Source organism: Miniopterus schreibersii (genome assembly GCF_964146895.1).
Source record: "Miniopterus schreibersii genome assembly, chromosome: 1".
In the NCBI taxonomy this organism is placed as follows: domain Eukaryota; kingdom Metazoa; phylum Chordata; class Mammalia; order Chiroptera; family Miniopteridae; genus Miniopterus; species Miniopterus schreibersii.
This window is the reverse complement of record NC_138101.1, coordinates 34,120,360-34,136,473: the sequence shown is the minus strand read 5'-3', so window position 1 is coordinate 34,136,473 and position 16,114 is coordinate 34,120,360. Positions and strand designations below refer to the sequence as shown.

Below are 16,114 nucleotides of genomic sequence, written 5' to 3'. Positions count from 1 at the left end.
TTCTCACTCCAAGTCATATAAGCTTTCGTTTTAACTTGGGAGATAAAACAAGAGCTGCTGTGGCTATAAATGCAAGACTTTTCCTGTCTCGATGCAGCCATGCATATCTGACTGCCTCTCCTCCTCCGACACTCAGTATAAACCGGTGACCTTCGTATAAATCAACGTATACCTTCTAATTCCAAGATCTCTCCTAAGGGAGAGATCATCAACTCTGCCAAGCATTTTGTTTTAGCTTGTTAACTACTCACTATTATAAAACACACTGAAAGAAATAGGTGATATACTCAGAGAGCCCAAATGATCCTTTCCTTACTTTATATGCATGTGGTAGAAAACATATCACCTTCATTTGAAACACAGACAGGATATTACATACTTTAAAGCTCGGTTATGGTGAGGGAAAATAATACTTCCACAGGCTAACAGAAATATACAGGAGCATAAAAAGCACTGTCTGCTTTTCTCAAAAATTAAGGGCAAACTTGTGCAGGCATAAAGAAATATTAGGCGTAGTGTCAGAAAATTAGAGAGCACATCGCACATGGGAATTTTACCCGACAAACATTCCAAATTGATTCCTCAACAATGATTTAAAACAGGGTTGCTCTCCTCTCAGCTTCATTTTACATTTTATCTATTGGTTTCTAATTTCCTCCCAAATAGGAGTGAAATCTTCAGATTTCTACTATTTAGCTAAACAGTCATTTATTTACACACAGTAGGTTCATAATAAAGGCTTGCTGAATGAGGGAAATGAGATGCTTTAATTAGGATCTGTTTTCAAGTGGAGGGCTGTTCAGTGCTCTCTCCACAGCAAGCCACTGAGGTTCCTGAGTGAACCCCTGAGGCTGCCAAAGAATAATATAAGGCGCTCACCTTTCCTCATCCCCACCACCCCAAGGGAAGTAATGAGCAGCTTCCAAAAGGCCCAAACAAGTCAAACAGCAGCTGTTAGTATGGTGCAAGTCAGACTAGGAGAAAACTTGTCTCCTGCAGGGTAGAGGTGGGAGCAAAGCACCTGATTATTTCACAGAGATGCAGTTCTGTGAAGGAACATGTATGCAAACATGCACACTCATTTTCTTTTATTTCCTTAACAGCCTCATCAGGGATATGCGACGCAAGCATGCCAATATTTTGTCAGCTACTGCCTACTGTCATGGACGGTAGTCTACAGATCACAGATACTTTGCTATCTGCATTATAATTAATACACAATTAGAGAAATATCACTGAGTAAGTCCCATGAACCATAATGTTAAGAACTCTGGCAAATACAGTCCCTTAGCTCAAGAATTTTATAATCAAGTAAGGAGGAGAAGGCACATACATACATAACTATAACATGAGAGTGTGGCCAGTTCCCTAATACATTTAAGTGCCGAGTGCCACCATCTATACTTATCATAATTCCTAGAAACAGCCAATAATGCACAGATCAATACATTTTCATTACTCTTGCTTTTCCATAAGCCTACAAAAATGAGAGCGTTTCCATGAAGCCCAAGTTATTTACTCACCTGTCAAATCTCTTGATATTTTTTAAGTTAATGTGGTACCACAGCAGGGTGGTTGTATTATTTTCTTTTTTTTCCTCAGTACTATGGGATCACCTAGGCAGGGTGCAAGGAGACTTGAATAATGAATAAATGTATTAATCCCAGCCCTTTCAAACTGAGTAACATTATAAATTCAAAATTCCAAAAGACAAAATCTGTCTTCCCACAGTCTGTGTTTACCAAACTCAACACTGAACCATGAAATTTTCCAGCCATTAAAAAACAAACAAACACACTTTGACCTGAAATAAGCAGTGCTGCACTAAAATAAAACAATTCAGATATCCATATATTCTTGGAAGATTTGTTTTTTTTGAGGGGAGAGCAAATCCAGTTACTATATGGTAAGATATTTAGTTATCAATCTTGAAAGACGCAGGGAACAACTGAACAGCAAAAACAGAAATGCTATTCAGATTTTCTTTCCTTCCCTTCACATCTACACTAACCCTTCTAGGACAACTCATACATTGATGTAATTTTGTTCTCTGTAGGTGATATCCAAATCTGTCGCTAAAGGTCTGATTTACTTTAATTCCCATTATTCTCAAAATCCCTGCAGAACTGGCTCAGGAACACCTGAAAATATGTCATAATGAAAACTAAAATCATTCCCTCCTCAGAAACAAGTATCCCCTGCCAACTACTTAATTCAATATAGAGATAGGAATACTAGCATAGGTTGAACACAGAGCAGTAAAATATTTTTAAAACCACATATAATGATTTCAAAGCCTTTTATTTAATATACTCTATTTTAAAAGAAATTAATAAAAGTGCTTTTAGTTTTTCAACTTGAAAGTGCAAGGTCACAATGTCTCAGATATGGAGCTCCAAGTATAAATTAAAACTGTAATTTCACACATTTCAAAGTAGTTAATGCATACATGTATATTCAAATTCTATTTAGATCTATTTTTAATGGGAAAATGCACTTGTCTTCAGGATAGGAGTCATGTGAATAGACTCAAGAAAGTAAAAAGCTTTAAATTTTTTTCCCATAAATGTCAAAGAATCTTAGATTTGGCAAGGGCTTTACAAATAACAGCCAATCCACTAATGTTATAGATGGGATGTTATATAATTTACCTCAATTTACATAGTTCTACAAGGAGCAGATGGTGGATGATACTAAGGTGACCACACACATTATCACCCAAATCAGGACCCTTTTGAGAATGAAAGAGGGTCCTCTTGAGGAGGACGGCAGGACAACAGGTGTAAAGCAGGTCTCTCTGGGGACACCGGGACAGATGGGTAGCCTGACTGTACACCACATGTGATGTGTATTTGCTGTTTTAATTGAGAATTTTCAATCTGCTCTAGAGACAAGAAACAAATAGGATAGATAAAGTTTACGTGTTAAATATACATAATGTACTGGCAAGTAAACCCAAGAGACATAGGCTGAATTCATAAGATGTATTAAGAATAGAGAATATGCCCGACTGGTGTGGCTCAGTGGCTGAGCATTGACCTAGGATCCAGGAGACTGGGGTCTGATCCCTGGTCAGGGCCCATGTCCCGGGTGCGGGCCCCATCCCCAGTCGGGAGGCAACCCATCAATGACTCTCTCATCATTGGTGTTTCTCTCTCTCTCCCTTCCTTTCTCTGAAATCAATAAAGACATATTTTAAAAAATGAATAGAAAGTATGTTAGTAACACACAGACACGTGAGAAATAATGGGGCATAGTTCTGTTGAATATCAATTACAAAAAGGAACAAGTTAGAATGTTACTTAGAAAGAGATGTAATGACCATAACCCTTAAATATTCATGACGCCCCTAGACTGACAGTTACTCATCCTTAAGTGTGCCTCCTTTGGTGACACCCATTATGGCTCCTTCCTGACCCCTACGCTCTCCGCTTGAGAAACACAGACAGAAGCCACAGGAGGCCGCGGCTGCGGTCAGGGTGCGCGTCTCTGCCTCTCTCCAACATGCAGGCCCGTTTTACCACTCGGCTGCCCTGCTTCGCTGCTCTGTCACCACACCATCGGCAGAAATAAAGTATGGAACAGAGAATGAATCAGGAGAGTGCAACATTACCTGAAACAGAGTTAAGGAAGTGCGATCCTTCCATCCATCCTAGGGACCCAACCCTCACTGTGTGCACCTATCTAATAATTTTTTCCTGGGCCTCAAGCCCACCGCAAACTAAATGAACCCCACGATTCCAGAATCTCAGCATCTTGGTCTTGGAGCTTTTCTGGTCCGGGACCTGTTACAGCTTGCCTGGTCATTTGTGTAGGGGCTACTATTGCGTTAATAAAAGCTACCACACAACAGCACATATCTCCAAAACCCCAGTGATCACCATGCTCGTTCAACAAATATGAGTGCCCTCCACACGGCAGGCTCAGGTGTATGTGCTTGGGATTTAAGGATAAAAGGCACAGCCTTTGCTTATTTTAAACAGAGTCCGAGGAGGAAAACAGATGAAACATTCAAGGGGCATAGTAGCCTTGTCCTTTCCAAGCCTTCAGGGATCAAGGAAGGCTTCCCAGAGGAAGTGGCGCCAGAGAAAATAGAAGATAAAACAGAACAAAACAACAGCAAAAGACTCACTAACACTTATTGCCAGCTGCATGCTGCAGTATTTTCTAGTTAATTGACGTGGATTAACTCATTCAATACAACAACGCTGTGAGTTACTATTGTTATTGGTCCTATTTGAGAAATAAGAGAAGGGAGGCACAGAGAGGTCATACCTCAAACAAGTGGAGGAGTCAGGACAGAACACCAGGCGCTGGCCCACGAAACCATCCTCTTAATTACTAAATTACACTGCCTCACACCCCGAGTGCCAAGAGCTAAAATATGACTGGGAGTTAGAAAGGCAAAGAAGGTGAGGAGCACGGGGTAATGAGAACCCAAACTATCCGGGGGTTACCACTGACCATTTCTACTGTTTAAATCTCACACACAGAGTTATATGTAAGCCCGCAGGTATGGACAGTGTATATGTAGGTCAGCTAAAAATGAGATAAATGCAAAAATAGATCTCATATAAATAACCCTTCAACAATACTATGTTGTCATAGATGTTTATTTTAAGGTGGTAAACAAACTTGCATAACAGGAAAAATAAAATCTAGGTAAGAAACAAACCAACAAAACATATCTTCATAGGTCATTCAAATATCTTCCAATTATAAATAATCACATTATTTTCTATTGCTATAAGTAATATTACTAAATATAGATGAAACCAAATTTATAAATATTAGATAAACAAAGGGTACAATTTTCCTTTCAGAAACGAAACTGTAGAAATAAATTACTTTTACAAGACAGTTTCTGATAAAATGAAGAGGTTAATCTGTTTTTGAATTCCTAAGATATTTAAAGAATGAAAGTGGGTTTTTGTTTTTTTAAATATGTTTTTATTGATTTCAGAGAGAGGGAGAGAGAAACAGAAACATCAATGATGAGAGTCACTGATCGGCTGCCTCCCACACGCCCCCTGCTGAGGATCGAGCCCACAACCGGGCACGTGCTCCCCCGGGGAAATCGAACCATGATCTCCTGGATCGTGGGTTGATGCTGAACCACTGAGCCACGCCTGGCCAGGCTAAAGAATAAAAGTTTTAATGTGTTTACTTTTTAACACAGAAATTAAGGTAGATATAAATATTTAGGGGGCTAAGAGCCTATGTTGCAAATAATGTAAATTTATTTTTTTATATTTCAAGGATAGTTTGATAAACATCCATCAATGACAAATATTTTTACCAGAGGATAATTCTTAAATCTTAAAATGATTTAAGTATTTAAACAAGTATTCACTTTTTTTGTTATAGTCTATATAAAGATATTTAGATCATCCACCTAAAGCATATTATGATATATAATATTTAATTTAATTGTTAATTTCCAAGTCTGAGGATTAAAGAGAGAAAAAAATAGAAGAAACCCACTAAACTTAGTCATGTTTTCTCAATACCATCATATATTCTCATAAATCTAATCCCCTATTGTTTGCTCTACTTATATGTGGAGCATATGAGAAAGATCACCGTATCACTAATTTATCATCAAGGTGCAAATCTTATTACACATGTACGGATATTCTGTGGATTGGCACTATCGGGGGCTGCTAGAGGGGCAATGCATCAGAAAAGTCTGGGACTTCTTTCCGTTTACCAATTGTACCGACCCATGATTGGATCCCCCTCACTGGTCTATAATCTTGCCTTCTCTGAACATAAGTGGATCCCCAGGATCTCTGCTTGCCCGTTGTGGTCTCTGCTTAGCAATCTCGTAACCCCCAGTGGCTGTAACAATCACCGTTACGCTGAAAACCACTAACTTCTATGACTCGCAGTTACTTTTTCTCGATATTTAGACTCACATGTCAGAGTCGGCTTCACATTTGCACCTCTAACTCAATACTTCGTGGACCAAACTCACCATTTTCCCCCTAAAAGCTTCCTCTTGGATTCTAATTCTGTGGATGGCACCACCCAGCCACTAGGTACCTTTGATTCTTCCCTCAGCCGCGCCTCTTGCATCCAATTAGTAGCCAAGTGCTGCAGATTCACCTCTGCGCGTTTCTCACATGGCCCCTCTTCTTTCCATCCCCATTGCTACCTCCCCAGGCCGGGCGCTCATTACCTTCTGCCCTACGGCAACAACCTAACTGATCTCTCCCCTTTCAAGTCTCTCTCTATCCCGACATTTCCCACATAATCTTCGCAGGTTCTAAACTGCAACTCTGATCAGGAGCAAAACTATGTAGAAAGTCTCACCCTGACATTTAAGACCCCCTACAAAATAGCTGCAACCTCCCTTTCAAACTTCCTGCCCCACTACTTCGTTCCTCACGTTCTTATTGTGGGTGAAACTAGACTATTCCCTGTCTGATGAAAAATGTCATAATGTGCTCCAACTAGAACTTGGTTCAGACATAATTCAATTATGGAACACCCTCCTTCCTCCAGCACCTCCCATCTATGCTTGCAAACGATCCTGGGTTTTTTCTGGAGTTAGTTAAGATATCACATTACCCTCCCCTCCTCCCTGTCCCCGGCCCACACCGAGAACGCCACCTCCCCCTTCCTCAAAGCACCGCAGCACTTGGATGACACCACGTCGCACGGAACCAGTGTCAAATGCATACTGGTGTGGCTGTCCTCTCGGTCACCGGCCGCAGACTAGAATTCCGCGAGGAAAGAGCCTCACAGAGTTCTGTGTATATCACAGGTACAACAAATATATGAATTCAATTGAGTTATTCTTTCTCCTAAACGTTTACACTCAGTGTTCACTCACCCAAGCTATGAACCCATGAATGTGTTTAAAATATAAAGCCAGCATTTTAGAACATTCCTTTGTCTCTTCCCCAGACTATTCAGAAATATTAATGAGTAACTGAATAAATTCATTGAAAATTTGGTATGGACCGTCCACTGTGTATCTCCGGTATGATTATTACAAAGCAGAAAGCCAAAAAAAGGGGGGTAAATGCTTAATCCTATTTAATATATTTACATATGATGCTTAATAATCACAACAACAATGTAAGTACTTCTATTATACCACTATACAGATGAGATAAAAAAGACTTTTCAAATGTAAGTCCTTGGCCTTGGTTGAAACAGTTAATAAAGAGTGAAACTGTGAATGAACTCGAACACCTCCGCCCCGTAGTGACTGCAATCCCACGCTAATGCCCTCTCTGTAGCAGTAAAAGCAAAATGGGAAAGAATTAAAGATGTCTCTAATAACCAAAAAAAAAAAAAAAAAAAAAAAAGCTTCTTTCGAAGTAACCATTGGGGGAAAAAAGATCTATTTAATTAACTATATATATGGAAGAAAGATAGTGTCTGCCAAAACGTCTGTATTTCTGGACTGCAGATCTATATGAATAATGTAAAATCTAAAAAAAAAGAGATATAAGCCTATCTATGAAAGTATGATGTTTTAAGTCCTTCCCTTCCCTCTCATCTTAATTTGGGGTTAAGGCTGCTATGATTATAATGGAAGTTTCCTCTCTGTATTGGATACACTTCAGATTTCTTTTACTACCTCGCATTGTTTAAGTTGAAGGGAAACAGACGAAAAAGAAAGATTTCCTAACAATTCACTAACTTATTCTGAAAAGTATCTGTCACTGGGAGTGGAAAATCTGCTCCTTTGGAACATATACACAATTATCAGCATGTGACAGATATTAATGAAACAACCTGCAATACATTCCTAATTAAATCAAGGAAATAAAACACTTTTTGGATTAAATGTCAAAGTTTAGCATTTATTTTCCATTATTCATATCCTTTGTAACAAGAAAAATGTAATGATGAGAAATATAATTTCCATAAGCTACTCACACTTTTCAGATGGAAAGAGAAAATAATTTGTAATTTATGCCAATAGAAATAAAAGAGTTTATCATATTTTCCTGTAAATACTTAAAGGCCAAACTCACTAACACATTATTTTCAATTGGATACATCATCCTGGTATTTACACCATTTGGAAAAGAAACAAGATCCTAAATAAATGCTTTAAAATCATGTTTAATGCTAAAAGCTTTTTTTTCTTTTTTAACATCAATACTTACTTCCCTAGATGCCTATTACCCTTCTTCTCACATGAAAATATAAGGCCCTAGATGTACATCACAGTTTTAAGAGCGAGGCGCAAAGAATATATTTTGCATATCAATTAGACCTGACATTTTGTCTGAACTGGCACGCCTCGCCGAAGGACAGAAATAAATGTGAACGGGCTTTTATCTGAAATAATATTATATTGTCACATAAACCAAGAGGCTAACAAGCGCTTTGAAGGCCACATTATATTATTCTCTTGCAGTAACAGTTACATCCAAAGCTGAGCTTGTAAAACAGAAGGTTTTCCATCGCTGTAGCAACATTAATCTCTGTTCTTCTGTTACAAGTTCTTTCATCTCCTTACCTCCCTGTGAATTCCTAGACTTTACCTACACAGGTCAGACTGTAATATAACAACAAAATTAGAACCAGCTTTTCAAAAAATATGGGAGTATGGGGAGTAAGATCATGAGAACATGCCAGAAGTTTAACCCATCAAAGTCAACATAAATAATACTAGTAAAAACATATTAAGAGTAACAAGTCTTGAATTTTCCAATAATCATCAGTGATAGAAAATGAAAATATGAAAGCCAGAGGAAGTCAAGATAAATTGTTTACTTCATGTACACGCACGTTCAGGACACTGTAATTCAGAATCAGAGGGAGATTAGACACTGTTCTGTCAAGAATAGGTCTAGGGATGGGTAAAAGTGGAGGAAAATCAATCCAATTCAACCGGTATCGAATTTTTAGCTGAGCTGAAGAGGACCCAGGTGGTATATAACATTCCAACCAGCAAAGATAATACCATTTGCCAACGATCTAGAAGGAAGAGGCCATGGCTTTCTAGTAAATTAACAGAACTTCCTTCGGGCTGAAGGATAGAACATGTGTAGGGATGTGGTTTGAAGGAAGAGAAGATGTATTGCCTACTAATCTTATTTACTGTATGTATGTGTGAAGGCTCATGGGTCCCAAAGCATCTTGCATTTACCTCTCCCTGTTCTTCATTTATTCCAGAGTCCATAACTAACCAATCATGTGGGTGACCTCACAGGATAAAAAAGAATTGGCTCCATTCCTAAATCATTGTGTTACCAGTTACCCAACAAATGAGCTCTTACCACCCCTTCCCTAGCTCTTATCAGTTTATTCTAACACTTTTATGTGTACAATTAGGTGAGCTCTACAGCTGTGGTCTTGGATCTACAACTTTAAAAGCGCTTATTTTTTTAGTGCAGCTTTCACCTCCTAGACTCTTAACCAATGAGAACATTAACCATTTCCTTAAGATAAAGCATTGCTTTACAATGTCTTCAAGGGATATTGCTATTTTAATAATTAGTTTTAATTAGGCAAGAGTTATATAAGTCATTATTCATTTTTTTAAAAATATATCTTTATTGATTTCAGAGAGGAAAGGAGAGGGAGAGAGAGAGAGAAACATCAATGATGAGAGAGTCATTGATTGGCTGCCTCCTGCACGCCCCCGACTGGGGATCGAGCCCGCAACCCGGGCATGTGCCCTGCCCGGGAATCGAACCCCGATGACCTGGATCCTAGGTTGATGCTCAACCGCTGAGCCAAGCCCGGCCAGGCATGATTCATTTTTTGAGGCACTCTCAAAAAGATTATTTCTTGTTATTATTTTATTAAACTCTGTGCAGTGTTACATTGTTAATGAGTCCAAATATGAGCAGATTACTCTCCAGCTTCTTTCCAAATTTTGACATGGAACATTCTACTAAGAACTAAATGAATGCCAAATATATGTAGGCCAGCAGATCAACTGTCTTAACTTAGTTCAATTTCTCTCCTTGCTATAGTACTGAAAGGTATATATTGCAAGTGCATGTACTGTATAGTAAGAGTCCTTTCAGCTGTTTCATGGGAACACAGGAGAGCTCATAATCAGATCTAACGTCTTGGCACCACCATAGTCCTTCTCGGTATTACCGGTAAGTAGAAAGGATTGAATGAAAATCCTAGCAGATGCTCTTTTGTTGCAGAATCACTTATTACACCTAAGCCAAATAGAATGCGTAACAAAGAATATTAATAGCTTTTTTTTCTTTGATGAGAATAACTTATGCCCAACTAATAACATTTTTAATTATTTTATTTTCAGATTTGTATATTGTATTTAAGCTATGGGTTCTTAAATTTGGGGCCAGAAAGTTGAGTTTCTGTTCAAAGGAGTGTGTTAAAGAATTTATTTGTAAATGTTTGTATAACAACACCATCCTTACCTATGTTTCCCTTCCCCTCTTGTCTTTCCTATCTGAGTAAGTGGTAGTCTCATTCACCATGCCATCTCTCAAGCCAGAAACTTGGTTGTCCTCTTTGGAATTTTCCTCTGTCTTACTCACACATCCAATGAATCTCTAATTCTTGTCATTTGGTCTTAATTATCACCAATGTCACTTGAGTCAAGGCCACCATCATTTCTTATCTAAGGCAACAGAATAGCCTTCCCATCTCCAGTCTTGAAACCTCTAATTTATTCTTCAAATGCAGGCAGTAGGTCACTCTTTGCTTAATTCCTCTAAGATTTACTTAATTATTCCCTTGTTGCCGTCACAAAATTTCCAAACTCCTCAAAATGTTGTATCATGCCATCCTGATCAAATCCTTGATTACTTCCCAGATCATTCTGGACTAATGTCTAGACATTATCCTTTGGACTTCTATGCTCCAGTCATACTGAACTAGGCATTTGTGCTGCTGTTTCCCCTGTCCATAACGTATCTTACTTCTACCTCTGGGTTTGGCTAACTACTACACCTCCGTCAGGTTACAGCTTAGATACCATTTTATATTCAGGAGCACTTTCTCTGGCCCTCCAACACTGATAGATACTCTCTCCATAGTACTCTGTACTCATTTCTGAAATAGATATTCCTGGTATTGGCTCTTTGCTATATAATTGCTACCGTGTGGGTATAGGTCATGAAATGGCCAGTGACATGAATAATTAAATCAGGGATACTGACCTAACCCAATGGGGATTCAATTCCTTTTCTTGGAAATTTAAACTAAAAGGCAAGAAGAGAATGCCAGTTGGTGGCTGGTACTAAGAGGAGTGGTGTACAATTTGTTGTGACAGTTACTTACAATGTTAATGAGTAAAGAAAACTGGTGGAAAGTTAGAGAACCAAAGAATTAGGTCTATTTGGGGGGGGTGAGGTGATTCCCTGATATTGCTTACTGATATCCAAAATCCAGTACTCAGGAGTCCTTAGATTCCCATAAGAAATGAATTCTTAAAACACAGTTCCTGCATTTAGCACTCCCGTCTCTCTCTCTATCTCTCTCTCACACACACACACACACACACACACACACTCTCACGTACTTCTGTTAATTACCATCTTACAAACAAGATTTTCCCTCTTTGGGTGTAGGGGAGAGGTGTCCTTTAGCAAGCCTTTGCCACATTATATTCTCTTTTTGTCTCCCAATACTCATTGAGAGATCAAAATTTGTGACTTCCCCATCTTTGTTTCCCTGGTAATTAGTGCAGTACGCAGCATGCATTTGCACTTAATCCAACATTCTTAAAAAAAATATTAAGTGAAGGCAAAAATAATTGAAGGAACCTCCAGTATTTAATATTCCAAAGGCTGTTTGTGTAAAGTAATAAAAAGATCAAATGGACTTTTCTCCTTGCTTATAATCATCATAAAAGCATTCCCATCTATAAACATAAAAAACCCAAAATGGGGGAAAATTGAATGTAGATTTTGATGTGATTCTCCAAAGGACTGACAGAATACATGAGCCCCTTGGGAAAGCATTTTGGCTCTTGCAAAAAGTAGAGTTTATGACTTGTCAGGACTGAAATGCTTTAGATGCATTCTGGCTGAGAGAGCTCTATGTGTGGCTTGCAGGAGGGTTATTTGTAGAGCATCTCAATGAACATTTTCTGCATCTGCATGGAAATCACAATTAAAGTAAAGTGCTGATAAAAAACACATTAACATTCCTTAAGCTTCAAGGAAGTCTTGATATCTAGTCATTAACTGGGCAATCTGCCCTCAGACTTCCTTCTGCCTTAATATGCTAAAGAAAACATGTCTTCTGAGAACAATGCTTTTCTTAAATTCCTTATGCTTTGCTGCTCCATGGTGAAGTCCTAATTCCTCTGAATCTAAACACTCATTAACTCTCAAGAACTACTATTAGCTATCTGGAGTCAAATGAATATAAAGGAAAAATGGGCAAAGTTTAATTTCAAACCAATAAAAGGGTTTTTGTTATGTTGTTATAGCTGTTTGTGTTGGGTTTCTACTTGCTACTTTGGCTGTCTATAGAACAACCAGAGGTGAAGAATATTTAAAGTAATATCTATTTTATTTTTTAATCAGATGGCATTAATTTCAGTCTTTATTATTTATATCTATTTCTGAGTTTTCTGTAACTTAAAGTACCTTGTTTTTATAACAGACTTGTTTTTCTTTTGAGAAGGGTGTGGAGGGGAGGGAGGGAAGGAAGTGGAGTTTACTAAGTGGAATTGACTGACACTTTCTTGTTTGCATTCTTCCATGTGCTTCAATTAGAAGAACCCAAGGTAACGTGTATCTCTTATTTCAATTCTACTTTTAACACCTAACCGAATGTTCTAGCTGTATGTACTGTTGTTACCATTGTAACTAGCTAGTTTATTAATATTGATAATAGGAAGAAAGCAAAGGGAAGGCCAGGCATTATGAGCATGGCTGCTGGGCAGCTTCACCAAGAAGCTGCAACTTCACCCTCCCCAGGGGACCACTGATCCATTCCCTGCAGATCACTGGGGGAAGGGATCAAACAAAGGGGAAAAATGGGCAATGGGCAGTAAAGCTGGGGTGATATAGGAAAGATACTAGCCTGTCAGTCCAGCCTGGGGAACCATGGATTGGCCAGTGGGCTGGAGCTGCTGCCAGTGAACAGATTCCCGAAGGATTCATTGGTGAAGCTCCTTGTTAAAAATCCCCAAACAAAGAAACGTTCTCCCTCTTGTTCCTCCTGTTTCTCTTGCTCTGCTGCAGCTTCCTTGCACTCGCTTGCTCTGTGACCCGTGCTAGCCCACCACGTGGCCCTCGACGCAGCAGGGCCCAGGGCCACGCAGACCCCACATGCAATGGACGGCAGCCGGGAACACAAGCGAAGCTAACGAGATGCTGCACTGCACTGTGCTTTAATACGGAGCTAAGACTCTGGGCAGCGGCTTTAATTCTAGCTCTGCTGAAGACAAAATGGGGCTTTTTCCATGGTGGGACAGAGGGAGACGGGACCTGGGAGGGGTGCTCCTTAAATGCTATATCATTAACAAAACTTTCCACGACACCTCAGCCTCCCATGGTGGCCTCAGGAAATTCTTATTCCCCCAGGACCCCAAGAAGCCCACTTCTACCAGCAACAGGTGGGGATGCAGAGAGCACCCCACTGATGGCACTACCTTCTACGTAGTGCTGTCTAGGGGAGATCATGCCCCTGTCGTGTGGGCTTATTCTTCCCTATCCTTCCATGAAGCACTCAGCAATGACCTTCAGTTGCCCTGGGTCTCAATGATGAAATTAGTTTTGCACAAAAGCAACTTCCAAAAAGTATTGTCTCATCATAACAGATTAACACAATTTTGTTGGCTCCTTTTAAATTACATTTACCTCAGTCTCCATTTATGAGATCACAGGAAGGTTGCCTTAGACCTTCATTTCCATTTCTCTCTAAAGCAGAATATAATTTTCCCATTTGTAAATTGATAGAAAAACGTAATTCATAACCAATTGCTACACAGCAGCCTTCCAGATACACGGCAAAAAGTAAAAGCTCATAATACAGAAAAGTCTTATTAAGCTTTAAAAGTTGGAAAACAAATTCAGCTGACTCTTTAGTAAAAGTTCTACAGGGAAAAATTATTCTAAACAACTAATATTCTAAGTTTTTGCCTCAAGAGAGAATTACCAGCGGGTAGGGGTGTTTGTGTGTGTGTGTGTGTGATTATGTTAGTTGCTGACTTAAATACTTATAACATCTACTCAAAATTAAACTTCATTTCTGGATTTCTACTTCATTAGTACTAGAAACTGTGAGAATGTATATGCACTGGAGTAAATTAATATTAGTTTTATATTATTTTATCATATAAATCAAAAGCTAGTATGGTGGAAACATTGTGACTGTGGAAGCACTTTCTGGGAAGAATATCACAGCACCCAGTTTAGAGAATTTCAGGTTTGAAATGGTCGTGAACAACAGAAAGTAGAAACGGGAAACAATGACGTCCCGAAAGAATGCTTACTATTCCTTTTCCTTGAATTTTCACAACACGCTGGAGTCAATTCTACAAGCTTCTAGGGAAGTTCATGTGCTTACCCACCACCGTCCCCTGCCCCAATAATCTCCACCAAGTTAGAAATGCTAACCTCAATAGAAAGATTCTTGGCTATCAAATGAATGATGTGACAGTGGACAGAGCCATGTGAGTGCCAAGCTTCTCACACACTCACTCTCTCTGTGTGGCTGCAGTAATTGAAGAGAGAGCTTCAACTCTCACAGGTCTCTTAAATCTCAAATTGATTTACGAGGCATCTCCCTTAGGCCCTGAACTGAAATAAAGTATTCCAACTTGTTTTATCAGAGAATTCTGTAATGGGCTTTAGAAGATAAGCCCAACTAGTACAGTAAGTAGTAGTTCATATTATTTTGCCAGTATTTCTTATATGTATATTCCTTTGAGGAAATCAGAAGAGGTGACAGTTGTTTTGGGACAGTACTTGATATTCATGGTCCACCAAGCCAAATGCTTCCTAGCCTTTTTCATGTTGTGGAACACAAAGAAAATTACGAATATAGTATGACAATATCTGATATATATCATATTATATATATTTATATACAGGGGTTGTGAAAATAGGTCTACAGTTGTAAGTACACAAAACAGTTGTTCTTGTATTATTATTTATTATTTATTGTATTATTTTCCACACGAACCGTGAACCAACTTTTGCCCAGCATATATTTATATAATAATATATTATATTCCCTGGGGGAAATCAGAGGGATAAGAGTGCCTGTATGGCATTTAATGAGAAAAAAAATGTTACATTGACTAAATATTATTTAAAAATAAAATAAAATATAAAGTATTGGGGAAAAGAATAGAATTGAATTTTGTGCAAATATCATGTAAGATTTCCCCACAGGAGCTTCATGGGCTGCATGGTACCCACTGTACTTGCCAGCTGCAGAGACTTTACAAACAAAGGGCTCTCCAGTGTTTTCAGAATAAAATTAGCTTCCTCCTGTAGAGCGTCACCTTTCTACCAGGTTTGACGTGTTCAAACATCCATAGGCAATTCCTCACCAACATGTTGTCAGCATCATCTCAAACTTTTCCTAGTTTCCATTGATGAGATTTGTTTTTGAAACGAGCCAATGACCGGAAATGTTCAAACTTGTGTTTCCTAAGCATTCCGATTGTGCAGGAGGTGACACTGTCCCTGCAAGCCATTTAACTCCCGTGGTAACAGGTGTCTCCAGGCTGAAGGCCGCCGGCTGAACAGCGACGAGGCTCTAGGGGGACGGGCATGCACTGCGCGCGGCGGCCAGGGCGCGCAGGGAACCGCGGCCACGCGCAGGCCAGCCCCACGGGCACCGCCCGCGAGCTCCCCGGGGCCCCCGCGAACCTCAGCCAAGGGCAGGCCAGGCCCACGGGCACTGCCCGCGAGCTCCCCGGGGCCCCGCGAACCGCAGCCACGGGCAGGGCAGCCCCACAGGGCACCGCCCGCAAGCTCCCCGGGGCCCCGCGAACCTCAGCCACGGGCAGGCCAGGCCCACGGGGCACCGCCCGCGAGCTCCCCGGGGCCCCCGCGAACCTCAGCCACGGGCAGGCCAGGCCCACGGGGCACCGCCCGCGAGCTCCCCGGGGCCCCCGCGAACCTCAGCCACGGGCAGGCTGGCCCCATGGGGCACCGCCCGCGAGCTCCCAGGGCCCCCGCCCCCGCCC

The 16,114-nt window shown here is 40.1% G+C and overlaps 1 protein-coding gene across 11 annotated transcripts in view; it reads right to left on the bottom strand.

Moving 5' to 3' along the window:
• ADGRL3 (adhesion G protein-coupled receptor L3) overlaps positions 1–16,114 on the bottom strand; it is a 698,136-nt gene that overhangs the window by 412,112 nt on the left and 269,910 nt on the right. The window lies entirely within an intron of this gene.